Source organism: Zingiber officinale, chromosome 11B (genome assembly GCF_018446385.1).
Source record: "Zingiber officinale cultivar Zhangliang chromosome 11B, Zo_v1.1, whole genome shotgun sequence".
NCBI classification, from domain to species: Eukaryota; Viridiplantae; Streptophyta; class Magnoliopsida; order Zingiberales; family Zingiberaceae; genus Zingiber; species Zingiber officinale.
The window spans coordinates 20141336-20154478 of record NC_056007.1 but is presented as its reverse complement, the minus strand read 5'-3'; positions in this window follow the sequence as shown (position 1 = coordinate 20154478).

The following is a 13143-nucleotide window of genomic DNA, read 5'->3' as shown; positions in this document are numbered from 1 at the left end:
TGAACTTTGTAGGAGATCAATGGCCGGCTAGAAGGGGGGCTGAATAGGTGGTGCCCCCAAATCGAAAGCTTCCTATGTATTCATTAGTTCAAAAGTGGATATACAAATACTAATATGAATACAAAAGCTAAAAACAAAGAAAAAGAACAAGCAAACCAATGCACATCGATGTAACGTGGTTCGTAGATTATGGCTCATACTCCACGGTTGTCCTTGAGGTGGACGATCTCGATCCTTCGGTGGATTAGCCCCAGGCAAACTCTGGCTATCTCAAGTCACTCCTTGTGGGTGGAGAAACCTCACCACAAAACTCATCAAGACCTCTTGGATTACACAAGCACATGAGAACTCTTGTGACTACTAATTAGGCTTTAACCAAGTCTAATTTCGTCACCTTGACCGGCCATCCCAAGTTCTTTCTTATAGAGCGTGGAAGAAAATATCCCTGCTATTTTACCATTACCAGTCGATTGGTCCTTGCACCAGTCGACTGGTGCCAGCCCAACGGCACTCCAACGGCTCTTTACCAGTCGATTGCTCCATGGATCAGTCGACTGATCCCAGCTATTTCAGGCATAGAAGCTATTTGTGCTCACCCCAATCGACGGATCATAGTACCAATCGACTGGTACAACCCTAAACCTAGGGTTTTGTTGAGTTTTTCGGGCCGCGAAAACCCCGAAAGCCCCAAAGCCAACGGATCCGTGCAAAGAAAAATTTCTAAAACTACGAATACGAGTTTCAAACTATGATCTACAGTAGATCTACATAAGGATAAACCTTTTATACCTTTGTAGCGAAGCCCTTCGCAATCCTGCTTGTCCTCGGTTCGCCGGATCTCGAAAGTGTCAAAGTAGACACACCTCTATGTGTATCCATACAAGCAAGAGATGGAGAAGAAACCTTTAGAGTGTGCTAGCACTCAAGCAAGGTCTCGGCAAGAAGGAGGAAAGGGAGAGAAGAATTGTGAGCAAGAGGAAGAAGATGAAATCAATTAGCCTTGAATGAAAATAAAACTTTCATTCACACTAAAAGTGGTCGGCCACATTAAGACTTGTAACCCCCATGGAATATCAAGAGTCACAACTCTTGGTAACTCCCATGAGGTGGCATTTGGTCAAGTCAAACTTGACCAAATGAAGAAGCCTTGATGATGTGGCATTGGTCAAGTCAAAGTCAAGTCAAAACTTGACTCTTCATCTTCCTACTTAAGTCAAGTCAAACTTGACCACTTCTATCCCTTGGTTGATCTAATCTAACCATTGGTCCAAGCCAATTTTAATTTAATGAATCTCTATTCATTGAATTAAATTAATTAAATGAGTCTAAGTCCAAATTAGACTCACTTAACACATGAACCAACTTGAGTCCAACTCAATTAACCTACTTTGGATTACTCTTAATCCAATTTGGTTCATCATATGAACCTAATCATTTAGGTTCATCAAATGAACCTAGTCTCCATCTAATTGCCCTTAGTGTGTGACCCTATAGGTTCTTGTAACGTTGGCAATGCTCCTAAACCCATTTAGGAGCATAAATAATGAGTGGTATCTAGCAACACATCATTACTACCCAAGTTACAAGAATGTTGAGATCCAACATCACCTTGTGACTACTAATTGTGACTCCTCACAATATATGACAAGTGTCCTTCTATCTTAGACATCTAGATTGGTCAATGTGAGGCATAGACCGTGTCATCCTCTGACCAATCTAAATCTTGAACTCCAAGTAGACTCACTAAATCAAATGAGCTCAATATCCTATATTGACTCATTTGGGCATGGCCGTGCACTTCGTGGTCTCACTCTATCAAGAATACCGATGTCTCTCTCGTCATATAGGAGGGATAGATCTCATCTACATCACTCACATCCCTCTGCATAATTTGTTATATACCCAGTAATCGCCTTTATAGTCCACCCAGTTACGGGCGACGTTTGACGAAACCAAAGTACATAACTCCTTATGTAGGGATCTATGGTGACTTCAGGTCTAAGGACTAGTAGTCATACTAATAGCCACATGAGAAAGTATATGACACTCATAAAATGATCCATGATACTTTCTCATGGCGGGTCATTCAGTATACATTCTCTAATGTATACCCATGTGTCAACTTGATATCTCTATATCCATGACTTGTGAGATCAAGTCATCGAGTTGACCTACATGCTAGTCTTATTGCATTAACATTGTCCCTGAATGTTAATACTCGACTAGGAATGATTAAGAGTAGCGTTCCCTATATCATCTCACTATTGATTCAACTAACCGATTGATATAGGTGAGAACCATCTACTCAAGGACATTATTATACTTAGTTTATTTGGCACCAATACAAGTAAGTATAATAACCAAAATCCAAATGCCTTTATTTATATAGAATATGATACAATAAGTCCAAAATACAATCATCAAATGATTGGCTCTAGGGCTCTAGCTAACAATCTCCCACTAGCACTAGTGCCAATCAGTGTAGGCTCTAAGCCCAAATGACCTAGTGTGACCATCATGCTTCTTCTGTGTCAAAGTCTTGGTCAAGGGATCTGCAATGTTAGCCTCTGTAGGTACTCTGCAAATCTTCACATCTCCTCTCTCGATGATCTCTCGAATGAGATGGAAGCGTCGTAGTATGTGTTTGGTCCGCTGGTGTGAGCGAGGTTCCTTCGCCTGTGCTATAGCTCCATTGTTGTCACAATAGAGCTCAATGGGGTCAGCAATGCTAGGAACCACCCCAAGTTCAGTGATGAACTTGCGGATCAAAGCGCCTCCTTCTTGCCTCTAATGCAGACAATGTACTCGACTCATTGTAAAATCAGCTACTGTATCCTGCTTCGAACTCTTCCAGCTGACAGCACCACCATTAATGCAAAATACGAACCCCGACTGCGATCTATAGTCATCCTGATCGGTCTGGAAGCTAGCATCACTGTAACCCTTTACAGCTAGCTCATCATTGCCTCCACATATCAAGAAATATTCTTTAGTCCTTCTTAAGTACTTAAGAATATTCTTGATCGCTATCCAGTGACTTTCACCTGGATCTGACTGGTATCTGCTCGTCATGCTCAAAGCATACGAGACATCAAGTCAAGTACATAGCATGGTGTACATGATCGATCCTATGGCTGAGGCATAAGGGATCTGATCCATGCGGTCTCTCTCCTCTCTAGAAGAGGGACCTTGAGTCTTCGAAAGACTCACGTCATGTGACATCGGCAGAAATCCCTTCTTGGAGTTCTGCATGGCAAACCGTAGGAGTACCTTGTCAATGTATGTACTCTGACTTAGGCCAAGCAATCTCTTAGATCTATCTCTATAGATCTGAATTCCTAGAATGCGGGATGCCTCACCTAAGTCCTTCATTGAGAAGCAACTCCCTAGCCAGGTCTTGACAGACTGAAGCATAGGGATGTCCTTCCCAATGAGTAATATGTCATCCACATACAATATGAGGAAGACAACTATATCCCCTACAACCTTCTTGTAGACACAAGGCTCATCTTCGTTCTTGATGAAACCAAACTATTTGATTGCATCATCGAATCGAAGATTCTAGCTCCGAGAAGCTTGCTTTAGTCCATAAATGGACCTATGCAACTTGCATACTCTGCTAGTATGCTGTGGATCTACAAAACCCTCAGGTTGTGTCATGTATACATCCTCGAGTAGGTTTCCATTCAGAAACGCGGTTTTGACATCCATCTGCCATATCTCATAGTCATGGTAGGCTGCAATAGCAAGCATGATCCGAATGGACTTAAACATCGCTACTGGAGAAAAGGTTTCATCATAGTCAATACCATGAATCTGCTTGAAACCTTTAGCTACCAAGCGACCCTTATAAATAAGTCCATCCATGTCAGTCTTTCTCTTAAAGACCCACTTACACCAATGGGTTTTACCCCTTCAGGTGGATCAACCAAAGTCCATACTTGGTTGGTGTACATGGATTCCATTTCGGATCTAATGGCTTCTAGCCATTTCTCAGAATCTGGTCTCATCACAGCTTCCTGATAGGTGGTAGGCTCATCCTCTATGAGCACAATGTCATCATGGTCAGACAAGAGAAATGAGTATCTCTCAGGCTGATGACGTACCCTATCAGACCTGCGAAGAGGTATGTCTACTTGAACTGGTTGTTGTTCCTCAACTCCTTGTGGAACATCATCCACAACACTTTGTGGTTCCAGTTCAATTTCCATCGAGGCATCAGTGCTATTGTTCGCATCTTGAACTTCTTCAAGATCGAACGCGCTCCCACTAGTCTTTCTAGAAACAAAGTCCCTTTCTAGAAAGACCCCAGTCTTTGCCACAACTACCTTGTGCTGACTGGGAATGTAGAAGTAATATCCCTTAGTTTCCTTGGGATATCCAATAAAGTAGCACTTGTCGAATTTGGGTCCTAACTTGTCTGAGACTTGACGTCTAACGTAAGCCTCACAACCCCAAATCCTCATGAAAGACACCTGGGCATCTCTCCCAGTCCATATCCTATATGGTGTCTTTATCACGGCCTTGGATGGAACTCGGTTGAGTATAAAAGCTGCCGTGTCTAGAGCATAGCCCCAAAGGTATGTCGGAAGATCTGTGTGACTCATCATAGATCGTACCATATCTAATAGGGTACGATTCCTCCTTTCGGATACACCATTCCACTGTGGTGTTCCAGGAGGAGTGAGTTGGGATAGAATCCCACACTCAGCTAGATAGTCACGGAACTCATGGCTAAGGTATTCTCCACCTCGATCGGATCGAAGTATCTTAATACTCTTGCCAAGCTGGTTCTGTACTTCATTCTTGAATTCTTTGAACTTTTCAAAGGATTCAGACTTATGTGTCATCAAGTACACATAACCATATCTACTGAAGTCATCAGTAAATGTGATGAAGTATCTATAACCGTCTCTAGCAGCAACATTGAAAGGGCCACATACATCACTATGTATGAGTCATAACAAATCAGTTGCTCTCTCGCTGTGCCCACTAAAGGGAGTCTTGGTCATCTTGCCTCGTAGGCATGACTCGCATACCTCATATGATTCAAAATCAAATGAGTCCAGCATACCATCCTTATGGAGCTGGGATAAGCGCTTGTCATTTATATGACATAAGCGACAATGCCAGAGGTAGGTTTAGTTCAGGTCATTTGACTTGAACCTCTTGGTATTTGTGTTATAGATAGGGCTTTCAAGATCTAGAATGTAGAGTCCGTTAATCAGAGGTGCACTACAATAGAACATATCGTTTAAATAGACGGAACAACATTTGTTCTTTATAGTAAACGAGAAACCTTTCTTGTCCAAACAAGAAACTGATATAATGTTCTTAGTTAATGCAGGCACATAACAACAATTGACTAACTCTAGTACAAGCCCAGAGGGCAGAGATAGAAAGTAAGTTCCTACAGCAACAGTAGCAACCCGTGCTCCATTGCCTACTCATAGGTCCACCTCGCCCTTTGTCAATGCCCTGCTATTTCTCAGCGCCTACACATCAATACAAATATGAGAAGCACATCCAGTATCTAATACCCATGATGTAGAAATAGATAGATTGACTTCTATAACATATATACCTGAAGTGGAAGTCTCACTTCGCTTCTTCTTAAGATCCTCCAAATATACCTTGCAGTTCCTCTTCCAGTGCCCAGTCTGACCGCAGTGGAAGCAGGTAGCATCCTTGGCAACCCCCCCTTTAGGCTTCAGTGCCTTGCCTTTGCCCTTGGCTTGGGACTTTCCCTTGCCTTTGGGCTTGCCCTTGCCCTTATGTTTCTGAACCATCAGAATAGTGTTGGGCTTAGCCTTCTTAAGATTTAGCTCAGCAGTTCTTAACATGCTAAGCAGCTCGGGCAGTGGCTTGTCAATCTCGTTCATATTGTAGTTTAGAACGAATTGACTGTAGCTATCCGACAAGGATTGCAAGATCAGGTCAGTGGCCAGCTCTTGGCCAAGTGGGAACTCCAACCTTTGTAGGTTCTCTATGTACCCAATCATTTTGAGTACATATGGGCCTACAGGAGCCCCGTCTGACATCTTGCACTGAAGCAGTGCCCTTGAGATCTCAAATCTCTCATGCCTCGCTTGACCTTGATACAGTTGACGAAGATGTTCAACCATATCATAAGCGCCCATTAACTCGTGTTGCTTCTGAAGCTCAGAGTTCATGGTCGCGAGCATTAGACATGACACATCTAATGCGTCATCTTGATGCTTCTTGTAAGCATCTTTGTCAGCTCGCGGGGCATTGGCAGGAGGAGCCTCCAGAATGGGCTGCTCTAGAACGTACAGTTTACGTTCCTGAGTGAGAACTATTCTCTGGTTCCTGTACCAGTCCAGGAAGTTTGCTCCGCTGAGCTTCTCCTTCTCAAGGACAGATCGCAGAGAGAAGGTGTTCGTATTCGACGTCATGGTAATCTACAACAGAAATAAAAGCAGAAATAAATACCATATTCTAAATCATTTAATTAGGCCTTTAACTAAATGATGCTCCCACTGAATTCTATAATTCATGTGGGACAAGATCCACATCATACTAACCCCTAAGTTAGCTTTGGCTAATACGCCCAAGACTTAGTATGATCGGTAGGTAACGATTACCAATTACATCTCTATGCAACTCTTGTTTATAGGATAAAATCCACATTTATATTAAAACTCGAGTTAGCTTTGGCTAATACGCCCGAGAATTAGTATAAACGTGATTTTGTCCTACCTTTCCAATCATTAGAAGAATGCCTATAGTTGTACTCGATCCAACCGAGTAAACTAGGAATACTCAATCTAATTGAGTTTGTATTCACCCATGCGTTGATAGGCGGGACCAAGATTGTCCCTCCGTACCCTACCAAGATAGTATGTGTTGCTCTGCTTTGGCAGATTCAACAACAGCATGTGATCGAGGTAGTGGTAGGTATCACGGCATGGTAGGCATTAGAGTTGACGTAATTTAGATCTAATCTAAACGTCGATGTGTATCAAATACATGATAGATCTAATCTATTCGATAGAGTGCATCTTGTACACGATGTAGATCTAATCTAATCGTAAGGGTGCATCTTGTGCACAATTTAGATCTAATCTAATCGTAAGACACTAATTAATTACTAAATTATGCATCACATACACAAAATCAATTAATTAAATAATTTTTGTGATTTAGTCATGGCCCTACTATGATCTTCTCAAGCAAATGAGAAGATCGGATGGTCAACCTAGGGTCAACAGCTTCTTGAGCGCTTTCCTTTTGACCACCTTGTGTTGCTCACGCCCTCCTTGTAACTCCGTCTCGAGTGGACCTTCCACCGCTCCAATTTTGTACATTACAATTTTGAAACTCGAGTTACATTCGAGTCTAAATCTAATTTACAACAAGAATATATAAAAGAGAGGCACGACGCGTAGGTCGCGAATGATATACAGCACACGCAAACACAAATGACGGCGCGCAGGCCGTATTATAAATTACAACACAAATTTCCAATCCAATTGAGTCTATTGGGCCATGACTATCACAAAATCAATATATAATTCTAAATTATATATTTTTCATAATTTTCTGTAATTTTTCATAATTTTACAATTTTATGGGTAAATTTTTTTTCCCGGCGGTCCCGATTAGCGATTTCGGGCGCAATCGCGGAGCAAATCCCCTTGCGGGGTTAGGGGAAGTACCCCTACCCGCGATCTAACCATCGCGAGTTGCTCCTTAGCAATCCAATAGCGCCTAAGCCCGCTGTCCCAAAACGTTTTGGGGTCGAAACTTCACCTTTTCGTGAAAAACTTCTCGGTAGTCGAAGCCTACAAGTGTCTAAACACTTGTGCTTCGTTACTATGAGAAAATAACCCATTAAAACTATAAAAACATCAATTTACAGAAAGTTTACAGATTTATATTTTTCATAAAAATATGAAACGAAACTCGTACTCGCTTTGCACGTGGCTCTGATACCACTGTTGGGTTTTTCGGGCCGCGAAAACCGCGTTTTCGCGTCACGGAAACCCCGAAAGCCCCAAAGCCAATGGATCCGTGCAAAGGAAAATTTCTAAAACTACGAATACGAGTTTCAAACTATGATCTACAGTAGATCTACATAAGGATAAACATTTTATACCTTTGTAGCGAAGCCCTTCGCAATCCCGCTTGTCCTCGGTTCGCCGGATCTCGAAAGTGTCAAAGTAGACACTTCTCTATGTGTATCCACACAAGCAAGAGATGGAGAAGAAACCTTTAGAGTGTGCTAGCACTCAAGCAAGGTCTCGGCAAGAAGGAGGAAAGGGAGAGAAGAATTTTGAGCAAGAGGAAGAAGATGAAATCAATTAGCCTTGAATGAAAATAAAACTTTCATTCACACTAAAAGTAGCCGGCCACATTAAGACTTGTAACCCCCATGGAATATCAAGAGTCACAACTCTTGGTAACTCCCATGAGGTGGCATTTGGTCAAGTCAAACTTGACCAAATGAAGAAGCCTTGATGATGTGGCATTGGTCAAGTCAAAGTCAAGTCAAAACTTGACTCTTCATCTTCCTACTTAAGTCAAGTCAAACTTGACCACTTCTATCCCTTGGTTGATCTAATCTAACCATTGGTCCAAGCCAATTTTAATTTAATGAATCTTTATTCATTGAATTAAATTAATTAAATGAGTCTAAGTCCAAATTAGACTCACTTAACACATGAACCAACTTGAGTCCAACTCAATTAACCTACTTTGGATTACTCTTAATCCAATTTGGTTCATCATATGAACCTAATCATTTAGGTTCATCAAATGAACCTAGTCTCCATCTAATTGCCCTTAGTGTGTGACCCAATAGGTTATTGTAACGTTGGCAATGCTCCTAAACCCATTTAGGAGCATAAATAATGAGCGGTATCTAGCAACACATCATTACTACCCAAGTTACAAGAATGTTGAGATCCAACATCACCTTGTGACTACTAATTGTGACTCCTCACAATATATGACAAGTGTCCTTCTATCCTAGACATCTAGATTGGTCAATGTGAGGCATAGACCGTGTCATCCTCTGACCAATCTAAATCTTGAACTCCAAGTAGACTCACTAAATCAAATGAGCTCAATATCCTATATTGACTCATTTGGGCATGGCCGTGCACTTCGTGGTCTCACTCTATCAAGAATACCGATGTCTCTCCCGTCATATAGGAGGGATAGATCCCATCTACATCACTCACATCCCTCTGCATAATTTGTTATATACCCAGTAATCGCCTTTATAGTCCACCCAATTACGAGTGACGTTTGACGAAACCAAAGTACATAACTCCTTATGTAGGGATCTATGGTGACTTCAGGTCTAAGGACTAGTAGTCATACTAATAGCCATATGAGAAAGTATATGACTCTCATATAACGATCCATGATACTTTCTCATGGCGGGTCATTCAGTATACATTCTCTAATGTATACCCATGTGTCAACTTGATATCTCTATATCCATGACTTGTGAGATCAAGTCATCGAGTTGACCTACATGCTAGTCTTATTGCATTAACATTGTCCCTAAATGTTAATACTCGACTAGGAATGATTAAGAGTAGCGTTCCCTATATCATCTCACTATCGATTCAACTAACCGATTGATATAGGTGAGAACCATCTACTCAAGGACATTATTATACTTAGTTTATTTAGCACCAATACAAGTAAGTATAATAACCAAAATTCAAATGCCTTTATTTATATAGAATATGATACAATAAGTCCAAAATACAATCATCAAATGATTGGCTCTAGGGCTCTAGCTAACAGGTTTCCCTTCCCGAGTACATTTCTCTCAGCACTCGGACCCTCATGACTCACTTGACTCTTCTTTATAACTTTGACCTCTTGTCTTCAAGCTTACTTCCTTTGGCTCCCGTCCCTAGGATGCATCCAAGCCCGTGGCTTGTCCCAATGCTATCCTTCACGTATGCCTCGAAGTTGCTTCCCTCGGCTCTTGCCTTCAAGCCTTCTTTCTTTGGATCTCGCCCCTCGGATGCATTCAAGCCCACGGCTTGTCTCAATGTCATCCTTCGTGTATGCCTCGAAGTGTGCTTCCCTCAACTTTTGTCCTTACTGCCTTGTCCATGTTGGTTAGTCCTAAGAAAATCGTACCGGTTCCACTGTACAAAAAAATTTTATACAAGTGTCGAACCTTTTCTTAAATAACCTATTGTGTTCTTTAGAAGTTAAATTAGGAATCGCAGACGAAATTTAACATCATTGATTCCAAATTTAACTTATCTGTTCTTAATGGTTTAGATTTGAATCGCAAGCGGAACTTAACACTATTGATTCAAATCTACCTAAGTTATTAATTCCATAAATATTAATTTCTAAAATTAGCTTCCAGGACTGCATGGCAAGGCACATGACCTTCTTGGATATGGGAGCAACCACCACCGCCTAGACAAAGCCTTTTAAGGAAAGCTAATATTTATTTCCTTAAATAACTCTAGGTTAACCAAAAAGATCAATCGAATCACAAATTTGAAAAAGAAGAAAACACAAACTCGAAAAAACTATTTTGAAAAACTCTAGAATCATATGCCTCTTGTGTTTGGTATGTCCATAAATAACTATACAAAGAAAACTAGTATGATGCGGAAAACAATTACTAGTTATACCTTTCTTTGTAAGCAAAATAACCTCTTGATCTTCTACCGTATTCCTCTTCTTATCTCGGACGTTGTGTGGGCAACGATCTTCCGAGACGAGAACCACCAAGCTCCTTCCTCTCCAAGCTAGATTCGGCCACCATTAATTCTCCATGAGAAGTAAAGGTCCGGCCACCACCATCAAGCTCCAAGGGATGCTAGAAACGAAACCTTCTTTCTCTCCTTCTTCTCCTAGCTAGAACCGGCCACCATGGAAAGCTCTTGTGTTGATGCCACCAGCCACAAAGGAGGAAGAGAAAAGAAGGAGAAGAGGAGACCCTAGGGTCAGCCACACCAAGGAAGAAAAGAGAGGAAGGAAAGAATAGAGTCGTTCACCATGAAGGCACCTCTACCCCCTCTTTTATAATCCTTGGTCTTGGCAAATAAGGAAATTTAAATAAAAACTTCCTTAATTCTTTTGCCATGAAAAATAAAATTTTAATTAATTAAAATTAAATTCCTTTTTCTAATTACAATGGCCAGCCACATTAAAATCTCTAAGCAAATAAAATTTTAAACACAAATTAAAACTTCCTTATTTGCTTCCAGAAATTTATAAAAATTTCTCCAATAATTTTTCCCTTCATGGTGGATTATAAAAAGGAAATTTTATAAATTAAAAACTTTCTTTTAAACATGTGGATAATTTTTCAAAAGGAAAGTTATCTCTAAAAATTAAAATCTCCTTTCAATCTATAAATAAGGAAAGACATCAAATCTTTTCTTAATCTTTTGTAGAAACTTATAAAAGAGATATTTAATTTTTAAACTCTCTTTTAAATCATGAACATGGTTTAAAAAAAGGAAAGTTTTCTCAAAATTAAAATCTACCTTTCAATCTACAAATAAGGAAAGATTTCAAATCTTTTCTTAATCTTTTGTAGAAAAATATAAAAGGAAAGATTTAAATTTCAAACTCTCTTTTAAAACATGATATCCACATAAGAAATAATTTTAATAAAAATCCCTTTTTAATATGATGTGGCCGGCCACCTAAGCTTGGGCTCGAAGCAATTGGCCGGCCGCCTTAAGGCTCAACCTTTAGGCTTGGCCGGCCCTAAGCTTGAGCTTCAAGCTTGGCTTGCCCGGCCCCTATAGGTTGGGTAAGAAGGTGGGTATGTGGTGGGTATAAATCTCTATATACAAGAGGCTACGATAGGGACCGAGAGGAGGAATTGGTTTTGGTCTCCCGATGAAATTAAGCATCTCGTGTTCGCCCCGAACACATAACTTAATTTCAGCAATAATAATTCATTCCACTAAAGAACTATTATTGAACTACCGCACCAATCCCAAATTACATTTTGGGCTCCTTCTTATTATGAGTGTGTTAGTCTTCCTGTGTTTAAGATGTCGAATGTCCACTAATTAAGTGAGTTACTGACAACTCATTTAATTAATATCTTAGTCCAAGAGTAGTACCACTCAACCTTATCGTCATGTCGGACTAAGTCCACCTGCAGGGTTTAACATGACAATCCTTATGAGCTCCTCTTGGGGACATTATCAACCTAGATCACTAGGGCACAGTTTCCTTCTATAATCAACAACACACACTATAAGTGATATCATTTCCCAACTTATTGGGCTTATTGATTTATCGAACTAAATCTCACCCATTGATAAATTAAAGAAATAAATATTAAATATATGTGCTTGTTATTATATTAGGATTAAGAGCACACACTTCCATAATAACTAAGGTCTAGTTCTTTTATCAAGTCAGTATAAAAAGAACTTACCTAAAATGGTTCTACTCAATACACTTAGAGTGTACTAGTGTAATTTATTAGTTAAGATAAACTAATACCTAATTACACTACGACTATTCCAATGGTTTGTTCCTTTCCATCTTAGTCGTGAGCAACTGTTTATAATTTATAAAGAACCGATAACACAATCTTCTGTGTGTGACACCACACACTATGTTATCTACAATATAAATTAATTGAACATCTACATTTGGTATATAAAAATATAGACACTTGACCAATGTGATTCTTATAAATGTTTATACAAAAGCTAGGCTTTTAGTATACACTCCAACAGTCCACGGTCTCTCGGATGCTCCATCCTTCACTGGATTCGAAGACATCAAGCTGAGTCATATGTGTATCCTACAAATCTGCACACTCACATACACATATCAAATACAAGGGTAATCCTAACTTAAACCCTTTGCCCAAACACCAAAATACATGGTCTCATGGACCATTGGGATTGCTCCAACAATCTCTCCCTTTTTGATGTTTGGCAATACATTTAAGTTAGGGAAAATAAATAGCAAATAAACATGTTAATAACAAATGGACTTACGTTGCCAAGGCTACACACTTAGGCTTACATCGCCGAATGGACTTACGTTGCCAAGGCTACACACTTGGGCATACACTGCCGATACAAAATGCAAACATGCATTGGAACCTATCACAAGGCTCCCCCTACACCTAAGCTCCCCAATGAGCTAGTATTT